Source organism: Microcebus murinus, chromosome 10 (genome assembly GCF_040939455.1).
Source record: "Microcebus murinus isolate Inina chromosome 10, M.murinus_Inina_mat1.0, whole genome shotgun sequence".
Classification (NCBI taxonomy): Eukaryota; Metazoa; Chordata; class Mammalia; order Primates; family Cheirogaleidae; genus Microcebus; species Microcebus murinus.
In genome coordinates, this window is record NC_134113.1 from 89,249,374 (window position 1) to 89,260,481 (window position 11,108).

The following is an 11,108-nucleotide window of genomic DNA, read 5'->3' on the forward strand; positions in this document are numbered from 1 at the left end:
CATCATAGCTCACTGCAGCCTCCAACTCCTGGGCTCGAGTGATCCTCCTGCCTTGGCCTCCCAAGTAAGGTGGGACTACAGATGCATGTCACCAAACCCAGCTAATTTTTTTTATTTTTTGTACAGACGAGGTCTCCCTATGTTGTCCAAGCTGGTCTCCAGCTCTAGCCTCAAGCGATCCTTTCGCCTTGGCTTCCCAAAGTGCTGGGATGACAGACATTAGCCACTACCCGGAGGCCTCAGCTTCTTCTTCTTTTTTTTTTTTTTTTTTTTTTGGATACAGAGTCTCACTTTCTTGCCCAGGCTAGAGTGAATGCCGCCGTGGCGTCAGCCTAGCTCACAGCAACCTCAAACTCCTGGGCTCAAGCGATCCTTCTGCCTCAGCCTCTAAAGTAGCTGGGACTACAGGAATGCACCACCATGCCCGGCTAATTTTTCTATTTTTAGTAGAGACGGGGGTCCCACTCTTGCTTAGTCTGGTCTCGAACTCCTGACCTTGAGCGCCAGCCTCAGCCTCCCAGAGTGCTAGGATTACAGGCATGAGCCACCGCCCCCGGCCAATAAGAACTTCAGCTTCTTTTTGGAACTGGAGACAATACTACCTACTTCACAAGCTTGCTGTAAGAACTAACTTATATGATCTGTTTAAAACTCGGCACACAGTGGGCACCGTTTGTTATGTACAGGCTGAAATTTCTTTTCTTGCTCCCTGTTCTTTCTAGGTGTCTGCTCAGCACCCTACCCGGCAACTACTAACTTGAAGGATCTAGGAAGCAGGAACTGACTTGTTTCTTCCCCACTGTCACCAAGAGATCAGCATCTTAGTGCAGGAAAGCTAAAGATGTTGTATCGTCTTAGAACTGGAACAGATACCAAAGGCTATCTAGTTCCATTCTCCTTATTGTATTGAAGAGAAAACTGAGATCAGAAAGGTGACACGCTTTCTTAGTGTCAGCACAAAAGTTCCAACATACCTCTCACTGCAGATAGGATTGTCCTGTGGGAGTAATCTGAGAGACTGTAGCAACCAGCCCCACCTCCCTTTTTCCCACAGAAAAAATGTCAACAATCTGACAGAGCACTGGCTCTGGAGCCAGGAGCCAGACATCATGAGTTCAAATACTGACTCCATTATTTCCCAGCTGCCAGACCAAGAGGCTGGTGACTTAATCTCTCCCTGCCTCAATTTCCTCATCTGCACAATGGGGATAAAACATTTACTATTCCACAGAGTTGTCATGAGAATTAAATGTATACATAGAAAGCACTTAGAACAGTGCTTGGCACCTAGTGTTTTATAAGGTTTCACATTTCTTGTTATTAATAATTTATTAATGTTTTAACAACTTCAAATTTTTAACTTAGTAACGAATAATAATACATTTAGCAATAATTTCATGATTTAGTAATTAATTAATTAATTCTTTCGGCATTCTACAATACCCAAACTGTTTGCCACGTCCCTGGAGGCTTGATTAAAAACCATACTTTACATCTATATAGGTCATCTAGAAGGAACACTACAAGTCACAATGAGCCAGTAGTAGCCTGCCTGATACCAGATTAGCTAAATGGAGCTCATTGTTGAGACATGAAGACTAAGAAAAATAACCTCTAAGTGAGACAATGATGTAGAAAACGTCCATTTTACTTGCAGAACAACAGGGTCTTGAGTTTCGGAGAGAAGGTCTGGGTAGACTAGAACAGCCAGGTCACATGGGGTAGGAAAGGAGAGAAATCTGGCTGCTTTTCTTAGCAAAAAAGTATATTCCAGGAGAGTCCCTTCTTCTGTGATTGTAGTAAAATAAAATTGTACAATTGAAAGTTTGATTAAAAACTACTTCCAACTGTATAGTTGCGGAAACTGCCTGTGTGCATACACACACGCATGTGTGTACACATAAATAAACGCGTGTCAGCGTATGCACATGTGTAGATGGCATCTGTGGCCCCTCAGATCTCAATGCTTGATCTTCATGGCCTTTCCTCTCTCCCTGTGCTCAGGGCTATCTCTGCTGCCTCTCAAAAACTGCTACTACTTACTGTATCTCCCATAGTCAATGCCACCTTGTATCTTAGTGTTGTTAAAATGCCAAAGCTGGCCTGGAGCGGTGGCTCATGCCTATAATCCTAGCACTCTGGGAGGCCGAGGTGGGCGGATTGTTTGAGCTCAGGAGTTTGAGACCACCCTGAGCAAGAGTGAGACCCTGTCTCTACCAAAAATAGAAAAAAATTAGCTGGGCACAGTGGTGCATGCCTATAGTCCCAACTACTTGGGAGGCTGAGGCAGAAGGATCCCTTGAGCCCAAGAATTCGAGGTTGCTGTGAGCTAGGCAGATGCCACAGCATTCTAGCTGGGGCAACAGAGTGAGAGTCTGTCTAAATAAATAAATAAAATGTCAAAGCTAGCCGGGCGTGGTGGCTCACGCCTGTAATCCTAGCACTCTGGGAGGCCAAGGCGGGCGGATTGCTCCAGGTCAGGAGTTCAAAACCACCCTGAGCAAGAGCGAGACTCTGTCTCTACTATAAATAGAAAGAAATTAATTGGCCAACTAATATATATAGAAAAAATTAGCCGGGCATGGTGGCACATGCCTGTAGTCCCAGCTACTCGGGAGGCTGAGGCAGCAGGATTGCTTGAGCCCAGGAGTTTGAGGTTGCTGTGAGCTAGGCTGACGCCACGGCACTCACTCTAGCCTGGGCAACAAAGCGAGACTCTGTCTCAAAAAAAAAAAAAATGTCAAAGCTGTGCAATGCAATGGAAACTTGGGAAGATTGCCTCCCTCTTCTTTCCGTGTCACAATTTATTAGAAAATTACCTATGCTGCCTATTCCTCAAGGTCAAATGAAGTATTTTCATTAGACAGAGCTTCTATTTTTACTTAGCCAATCAGGGCAAGGTCATTGCTATAACAAACAACCTCAAAATTTCAGTGATTTTAGAGAGGGATAGCTTATTTCTGCTGTGTCACAGTCAGGGTGGGTGTGCAGGTAGGCTGCGCTGGGGTCCAAAACCGTGCCTTCTCTTGTGGATGGTAAGTGCCCAGTGAATGGGGGCTGTCACCATTCTCATTGCTATTACAGGTGCTCTATTCCTCCCAGCCATTCAGGGACCCAGGTTACTCCTGTCTAGGGCTTCTTCATCCTTGGGGCCTTGGAGTCCTCCCCCCGAATCATTTGCATCCCAGATCATGCAGGAAGTTTTATGAGCCAGCCCTAGAGTTTTACTCACATTGAGTTTGTTAGAACTCAGACATAGGATGTGTATGTCAAGGTGTGAGCCCGGAAAGAAAAGGAAATGAGTTTGGGGAAGGTCTGGCCAACCTCTGCTATGCTAGTCACCCCGTGCCTTTATAATTACAGACCTGCATTCTTGATGGTGGGGAGAGAGGTTAGGCACTGCTCTCTTAGAATTGCCTTTCTCCTCTAGGAACAAAAGCTTTGTTCCCGAACTGAGCTTCTTGTCCTGACTTAGGGCCTTTCCACTGTGTTTAAGGTAAAGTTCCCCCCCCCCCCCAAGGCTCCTCACTCCCTCCTCAGATGGATTTCTGGAGGCCGTTCCTACATCTGTCAGCAAAGTGTGGACAAGTCTGAACTAGCTGGTGGACCTATCTCAAGCTCAGAGTAGTACCCTCTGCTACAGTGGTGCCAACGAGATAGGATCAGGTAGCAGTAATAAGTATGAGATTTGAAAAGCAAAAAGAAAATATTGTAGCAAATAACAAGAACAGTGAGATTGAGAAAAGCAAAAGAGGTGCCCAGCAAAGAATATTTAGGGGTTAAATGCAAATGTCTAGGAGCCTGTGAAATCAATCTTGCATTTGGATCAGGACGTTCCAGAAGGGTGTGCACCAGTGGTATATTCACTTCCCAACGCTGACCAGGGGTTTGCATGACTTTGTCTTGCAGACAAACAGGTTCATCTTTCCCCAGAGTGTCATGTGGGGAAAGATAAAGTCACAAGTGCTCATCCAGCTCAGATTCACACAGGCTTCCAGCCTACAAAACTTTATAGAGTCTAGAGTATAAAATGCTTTCTGGGCCCTGAGAGTGAAACAAAGGCTTCTTAACAAGTCTCTGGCTGGAACATGTGTTTGAGAACAACAGTGTAATTAAGGACAGACCCTGCCAGGCCAGCTGAGCTCCCCTTCCTCTTGGCCCTCATCCTAGCTTGTTTGTAAGTTGGCCAGAGCACCTGTAATAGCAATGTGGATGGTGACAGCCCCCTTCACTGGGCACTTACCATCCACAAGAAAAGGCACGGTTTTGGACCCTTGCCAATCTTGATCCAAAACTCAGCCCCTTCGCCAGCTTCCAAAAAAAAATCCAATGGACCAAGCCTATTGTGACTTGGGTAGTTTTCTTGAAGATTCAGGTGTCAGGAGTTTCATCAAAACAGAAAATTCTGTTAGATGCATCTCTTCTCCCAGATTTCTGCTTCTGGCCCCATCACTGTGTCATCCCACTACTATGACCTGCTTGGGTCTGTTCCTCTCCTAGGCTTTCTCCTCGTCCCTTCTTCCCTGCCCTCCGCTGCCTTCAGCTGTGATGTGAGCTGGAGTCTGACCTCCATCCTACAGAAGCTGTCACTCCACACAATGGAATTCTCACACAGGGTTCTCCATGTCGCCCCTTCAAAGATATCTTGTTTAAGTCTCACAACAATCCTATGTGATAGGAATTACTACCTCAATCTTTTAGTGAGGAGAAATAAGCCTTAAGTAGATAAAGCCACTTGCTCAAAGTTACACAATTCCTAAGTACTGGAAGGAGGATTTGGATGTGGGTTTTTCTGTCTTTTAATCACAAGCAAGAACATCAAATACACTGCACGTGTGCTGCAATCTGTCCTCTCTTCATCCACAGCTCATGTCAATCATCGCATCCCTTCCCAGGAGTTTGGACACAGCCCCCTGCTGTCCAGGGAGCCAGTTTGATTCGGCCTAAAAATTGAGAACTATTTGTAATCCCAGCCTCACTATCGCATCGTAACCAAACTATAAACCCCTTTAAGACAGTACTTGATTCATGATAGGTGTTCAGTGTTAAATGTAGGGGATATTCGGCCAACATTTGTTCTAATTGGTTGGGAGTCCTAGCTGATTACTCAGACATGCTCTGATTAGTCAGGACCTATGCAGTATAGGTGTTTTCCATATTTAGATATACCCCAGTTGAGCCTTTTTAGTCCTACTTGTCTAGCTCACTGGTTAAATCCTAAGTAATGCTCCAAAAGCCCGTAAATCAGGGTACCACCGATTATATAACTGAAATACTAAAACACTTCATTTTTCTGCCTATCTTAGAGTATTTATCATAGGCAGCTATGTGTTGTAATATGAATATATCTACCATATTAAATTTGAATATATGTCTAACGTATTAATTTTAAATATGTCTACTGTATTAAAACTCTCATACTAAATGTTGAGTTCTTAAAGAATGAAAGTGAAATTTTGTATCTTTTTAGCTCTACACAATGGCCCTAGATGTTTATGGTATAAATGTAAATTCAAGAATGGACAACTGGCCGGGTGCGGTGGCTCACGCCTGTGATCCTAGCACTCTGGGAGGCCTAGGAGGGAGGATCGCTCAAGGTCAGGAGTTCAAAACCAGCCTGAGCAAGAGCGAGACCCCGTCTCTACTAAAAATAGAAACAAATTAATTGGCCAACTAAAAATATATAGAAAAAATTAGCCAGGCATGGTGGCGCATGCCTGTAGTCCCAGCTACTCAGGAGGCTGAGGCAGGAGGATCACCTGAGCCCAGGAGTTTGAGGTTGCTGTGAGCTAGGCTGACACCACAGCACTCTAGCCCAGGCAACAGAGTGAGACTCTGTCTCAGGAAAAAAAAAAAAAAAAAAAGAATAAACAACTATCATGTTATGAGAAAAGAATGAAGTCCATTTAGGCAAAAAGACAAAAAGAAAAAAGAAGGGGGGGGGCTTTATAATTAATAAAACTTTTTTCCTAAGCTCATATTCCTTGATTCATGTAATCCAAATATTCTCAAGTCCTTTCACCACTGCTCTTCATACCAATGCCATGGTCTAAGCACCCAGGCTGCAGGACTTCAGGAATCCCAGTCCCTCTGCATGTGAATCCCTTAGCAGTAGGTACATGCTCCACATACCCCTTATGCCTGTCACTTTTCCCCATCCCTCCAGTTAGGTGGACTTGGCATTTCTAGTAATTACCTCTGGCCACCTCATCTCTGCATCTCCATAAAGAATTGTAGCACAGAATAGGAAATGTTGACACTTGCTATCAAGTGCCCTACTCTGGGAGTCCTCTGGCTATAGCCTTCTCACAGGGCCATTCCTGGCCATTCCCTCCACAGAACTGGATGCAAGATAATAAACAAGGGCCAGGTGTGGTGGCTCATGCCTATAATCCCAGCACGTTGGGAGATTGAGGCAGGAGGGTTGCTTGTGCCCAAGAGTTCAAGAGCAGCCCTGCCACTAAATAAAATAAAAAACAAAGCCAGCAAGTTCCTTGCCTTCAAAGACCTTGCAGTCTGGTGGGGGAGACAGACATTAAACCAGCAATAAATAAATATATCATTACAAACCCCAGCGAGCACTATGAAGGAAATGAACCTAGTACCATGAGAAAAAAATTACAGAAAGAACATACATTAAGCTGGGGAGTGAAGAAATGGCTCTATGAGAAACTGATGGTTTAGCTGAGGCCTGGAGAATAGGTAGAAGTTGGTCACATGAAAAGCGAATAACAGGGCACACCACTCTAGCCCGGGCAACAGAGTGAGACTGTCTCAAAAAAAGAGAGAGAGATGCTATATAAAAGTAAATTCTCCCTAACACACAGTCACGCTAAATACTATCCATTCTTCTAATTCCTACAGAATTCACACTCCAGCTTTCCTTATTTGAAGCACATTGCTATAATGTCATTTTGTGAATGACTTAAGAACTATTTCTTAAGTATGTTGCATTATAATCTTAACTCCAAGATAAGCTAATAAGACCTCATCACTGTTAACTTCTGGCAGCTTTCTGAATTTGGCAGCAAGCTCAGTTTGTCAAGCTGGGGTTTGATAGGACACAGTGCTTGATGTGAGAATTACTTTCTTCTCTAGGATGATATTTGAAGTTTTCAACAGAGTAATCACAGTGGCAGAGCAAATAGGATGTATGCAGCCACAAACTAGGGAGAATTTCAAGAGAGATAAAATTACCCTATCTTTGCAACCACAAATATTTTCATTCCTTCATTTCTATTTATTTATTTTTTCCTTCCAAGAGATTGTCCTTAAAGAACTGAAGGCTCTGGGAAATTTTTCAAGAAACTACATATGAAAAGCTACTTTTTATTATATTTGTCTAGGTCATAAAATCTCATTTATTTCTTTTTTCCTCTTTCTTACCATAAATATTCTTCTTTGATATCTTAGTTTTCATGATCTGAGAATTTTATTCTTTTACCAAGTTATTACTTTTTCTTCCTTTATTACAGCATTAATGACTAAAAGTGGATTGTTTAGAGATGAGATTTTGCTTAACACAGATCATCATCTCACTTTATTTCTTTTTCTGAGTTTTACATGAAACTAGTCTTCCCTCTACTTCCCCAATCTTTTTTTTTTTTTTTTTTTTTTGAGACAGAGTCTCCCTGCCTTGTCCCAGGTAAAGGGCAGTGACATCATGATAGCTTACAGCAACCTCAAACACCTGGGCTCAAGCGATCCCCTTGCCTCAGCCTCCCGAGTAGCTGGGACTATAGGCACAAATGACAATGGCCAGCTAATTTTTCTGTTTTAAGTAGAGACAGGGTCTCACTCTTGCTCAGGCTGGTCTTGAACTCCTGAGCTCAAGCGATCCTCCTGCCTCGGCCTCCCAGAGTGCTAGAATTACGTGCGCCACTGCACCCGGCCATACTTCCCCAATCTTTAAGACCAACACTGCTCTTATCTGAGGAGACATTTTTTTTTTTTTTTTTTTTTTTTTTTTTGAGACAGAGTCTCGCTTTGTTGCCCAGGCTAGAGTGAGTGCGTGCCGTGGCGTCAGCCTAGCTCACAGCAACCTCAAACTCCTGGGCTCGAGTGATCCTTCTGCCTCAGCCTCCCGGGTAGCTGGGACTACAGGCATGCGCCACCATGCCCGGCTAATTTTTTTATATATATATCAGTTGGCCAATTAATTTCTTTCTATTTATAGTAGAGACGGGGTCTCGCTCTTGCTCAGGCTGGTTTCGAACTCCTGACCTTGAGCAATCCGCCCGCCTCGGCCTCCCAAGAGCTAGGATTACAGGCGTGAGCCACAGCGCCCGGCCTGAGGAGACATTTTGTAACAAGTTTTTACATTTTCCCCTTTTTGGGGGGAACACTTATTCCCCAACCTTCAGATCACCATGTGGAGGGATTTGCACCAGAGTATCTTGAGAGTTTTCCGACTAGTGAGTTCAGAAGGCGAAGGCAGGCGTGCCTAGTGCAGCTGCTTCCCCTCCGGGACTCACTCATCCATTCTCTTTTTAAATTATTCATCAACAAATATTTTAGTGACCATTACTGAAAGGCCCTATTCTAGATGCTGGAGATTATAGCTTAGACAAAACAGACAAAATCCTTGTCCTCGTGGTGTATGTCTTTGTGGGATCGGTGGGCCACACAGGGGAGCAGATACCAGTAGATAGATAAATAGATAAGCAAAATATATAAATGTATGCTGTGTCCGACAGTGATCACTGTTATAGAGAAAAACAGAACAGGAGAGGGGAAATGAAGGGTGGAAGTTACAGGCAGTGGGGGGGCAGGGTGTCCAATTTTAAATAAGATAGTTGGAGAAGGCCTCAGTAACAGGGTAATATTCGAGCAAAGAGCTAATGGAGGCAGCATGAAAAGCATGCTGTGAAGAGCCTTGAGGCAGAAGCATGCCTTGTCTGCTTAAACACCAGCAAGAAGATTGTTGGAAAGGATGGTTCTAGCGGGAGATTAGATGAGGTCACATATGACCAGAGCAGAAACAGATTCTGTAGACTTGGTAGAGGTTTTTAGTCTAGGTTAAACAGGAAGACTTTAAAAGCTTTTGGGCACAGAAGTGTTGATTCAACTTAGATATTAAAAGGGTCCCTTGGGCTCACTTCGTTATTCTGAGAACAGACTGTGGAGGTGGTGAATAGCTTTTGGCTACTGCAATGATCCAAGCAAGAATCCATGATGGCTTGGACTAGGGTGCTGGCACTGGAGGTGAGGAGAAGTGGTAGGATTCTTAACTTACTTTGAAGGCAGAGCCCACAGGATTTGCAGATGAATTGAATGTGAGGTGTGAGAGAAAGAGGAATCAAATGTTGATTCTTTTGGCCTAGCAACTGCAAGACCAGAGAAGGGGAAGACTGAGGGGCAGTGGGATGGGAAGGGGAGATCAGGAGTTGGGTTCGTTTTTTTGTTTGTTTGTTTTTGTTTTTTTAGGTTACCAATCAGTTTAACTTCAAACAAAAAAAGTCGGCCGGGCGCGGTGCTCACGCCTGTAATCCTAGCTCTCTGGAAGGCCGAGGCGGGTGGATCGTTTGAGCTCGGAGTTCGAAACCAACCTGAGCAAGAGCGAGACCCGTCTCTACCAAAAATAGAAAGAAATTAATTGGCAACTAGTATATACAGAAAAAATTAGCCGGGCATGGTGGCGCATGCCTGTAGTCCCAGCTAATTGGGAGGTTGAGGCAGGCTTGAGCCCAGGAGTTTGAGGTTGCTGTGAGCCAGGCTGACACCATGGCACTCACTCTAGCCGGGCAACAAAGTGAGACACTGTCTCAAAAAAAAAAAAAAAAAAAAAAAAAAAAAAAGTCAGCACTATGTAACAAAAATGAAACTTTACCTAAAATATTCAAATCCAATAATGAAATCTGAAGTCGTTCACCTCTCTAAATTATAAGAAATTTGAATAACAGCAACAAAATGACACATAAAATGAAGTTTGCCACCTGAGGCAAAGCTTAAAACAAGTAAAAAGCTAGACAAATGTCACACAATAACCTTTTCAATAGCCAGTTGCTTGTTCCAAGGACTCTTCTTTGACGGACTGAGAATGCGGTCCTTTTCCCCAAGTCCGCCATTACGTTGCTCGCCGATACATCTCGCTCTTAAGAGGACACGGCTCCTTCCTCTTCAGGTGACTTGGGGGGACTCTTGGATCGCGACCTGAACGTGGATTTCCCCTTGGACACGGGGGGAGGACTCCTGGACCCTAGGGCGGGACCTGGACCGCGAGCGAGAGACCTGGACACCGACGAAGACTTGGACTTGGACGTCCTGGAGCGAGAGCGAGCGCGGGATGGAGACTTCGAGCGGCGGTGGCGCCACCGGCTGCGGGACCTGGAACGACTGCGACTCCGGGATCGGCTGCGGCGTCCGTAGCCGCCGCCCCTGTACCTCTGGGGTGGCGGGCCCCTGTGGCTGTGGTGCGAAACCCGGGGGCGGCCGTAGCGCGCCATCTGCACCCGCAGCTCGCGGCCGTCCAGCACGGCCCCATCCATGGCGTCCATGGCGTTTCATGGCGTCCTCGGCGTCGTGCTTGTCGCAGAAGCGGACAAAGGCGAAGCCGCGAGACTCCTTGGTGTAGCGGTCCCGCGAGATGTAGACGTCGCCGACACGCCCGTACTCTCGGAGACGCGCCTGAGCGCGTGGGGCGCGGCGCGGTAGGTCGGGTTGTCCGCCTTGAGGGAGGCCATGCCCTCCACGTCGGGAGGGGGCGGCCGTGCTCACGCCTCTGAGTGGCGGCCCGGCCCGGGAGCTGCCGCTGGCTTCCTCAGCTTCGGGCGGTGCGGCGCGCGCCTCTTCTCTGGCGGTAGCCTTCCGCGTGGGAGCGCTCGGGAAGGCCGGGCGGGCCAAGACACCGCGCAAGCTACGGGCCCGGCGCGCCTGGGCAACAGCTGCGGGAGTTGGGTTTGGATCTGCTAAACCCCACGTCCAGTTGGACATGCAAGTGGGAATGTTGACTAGGCAGTTGGATATACTTGTCAGGAATTCAGGGAGAAGTACCAGGTGGAGACGTAAATTTGGGAGTCATTAGCATATATTTCATATTTAAAGACAGGAAACAGGAGATCATTAAAAAGGTGAGTGTGGTGGAGGAAGGAAGGGGAGGGTGAACCCTG

At 45.8% G+C, this 11,108-nt stretch overlaps 1 pseudogene; it reads right to left on the bottom strand.

Moving 5' to 3' along the window:
* Positions 1 to 10,094: 10,094 nt before the first annotated feature.
* On the bottom strand, positions 10,095 to 10,697 carry LOC105876713 (serine/arginine-rich splicing factor 2-like; annotated as a pseudogene).
* Positions 10,698 to 11,108: the final 411 nt, after the last annotated feature.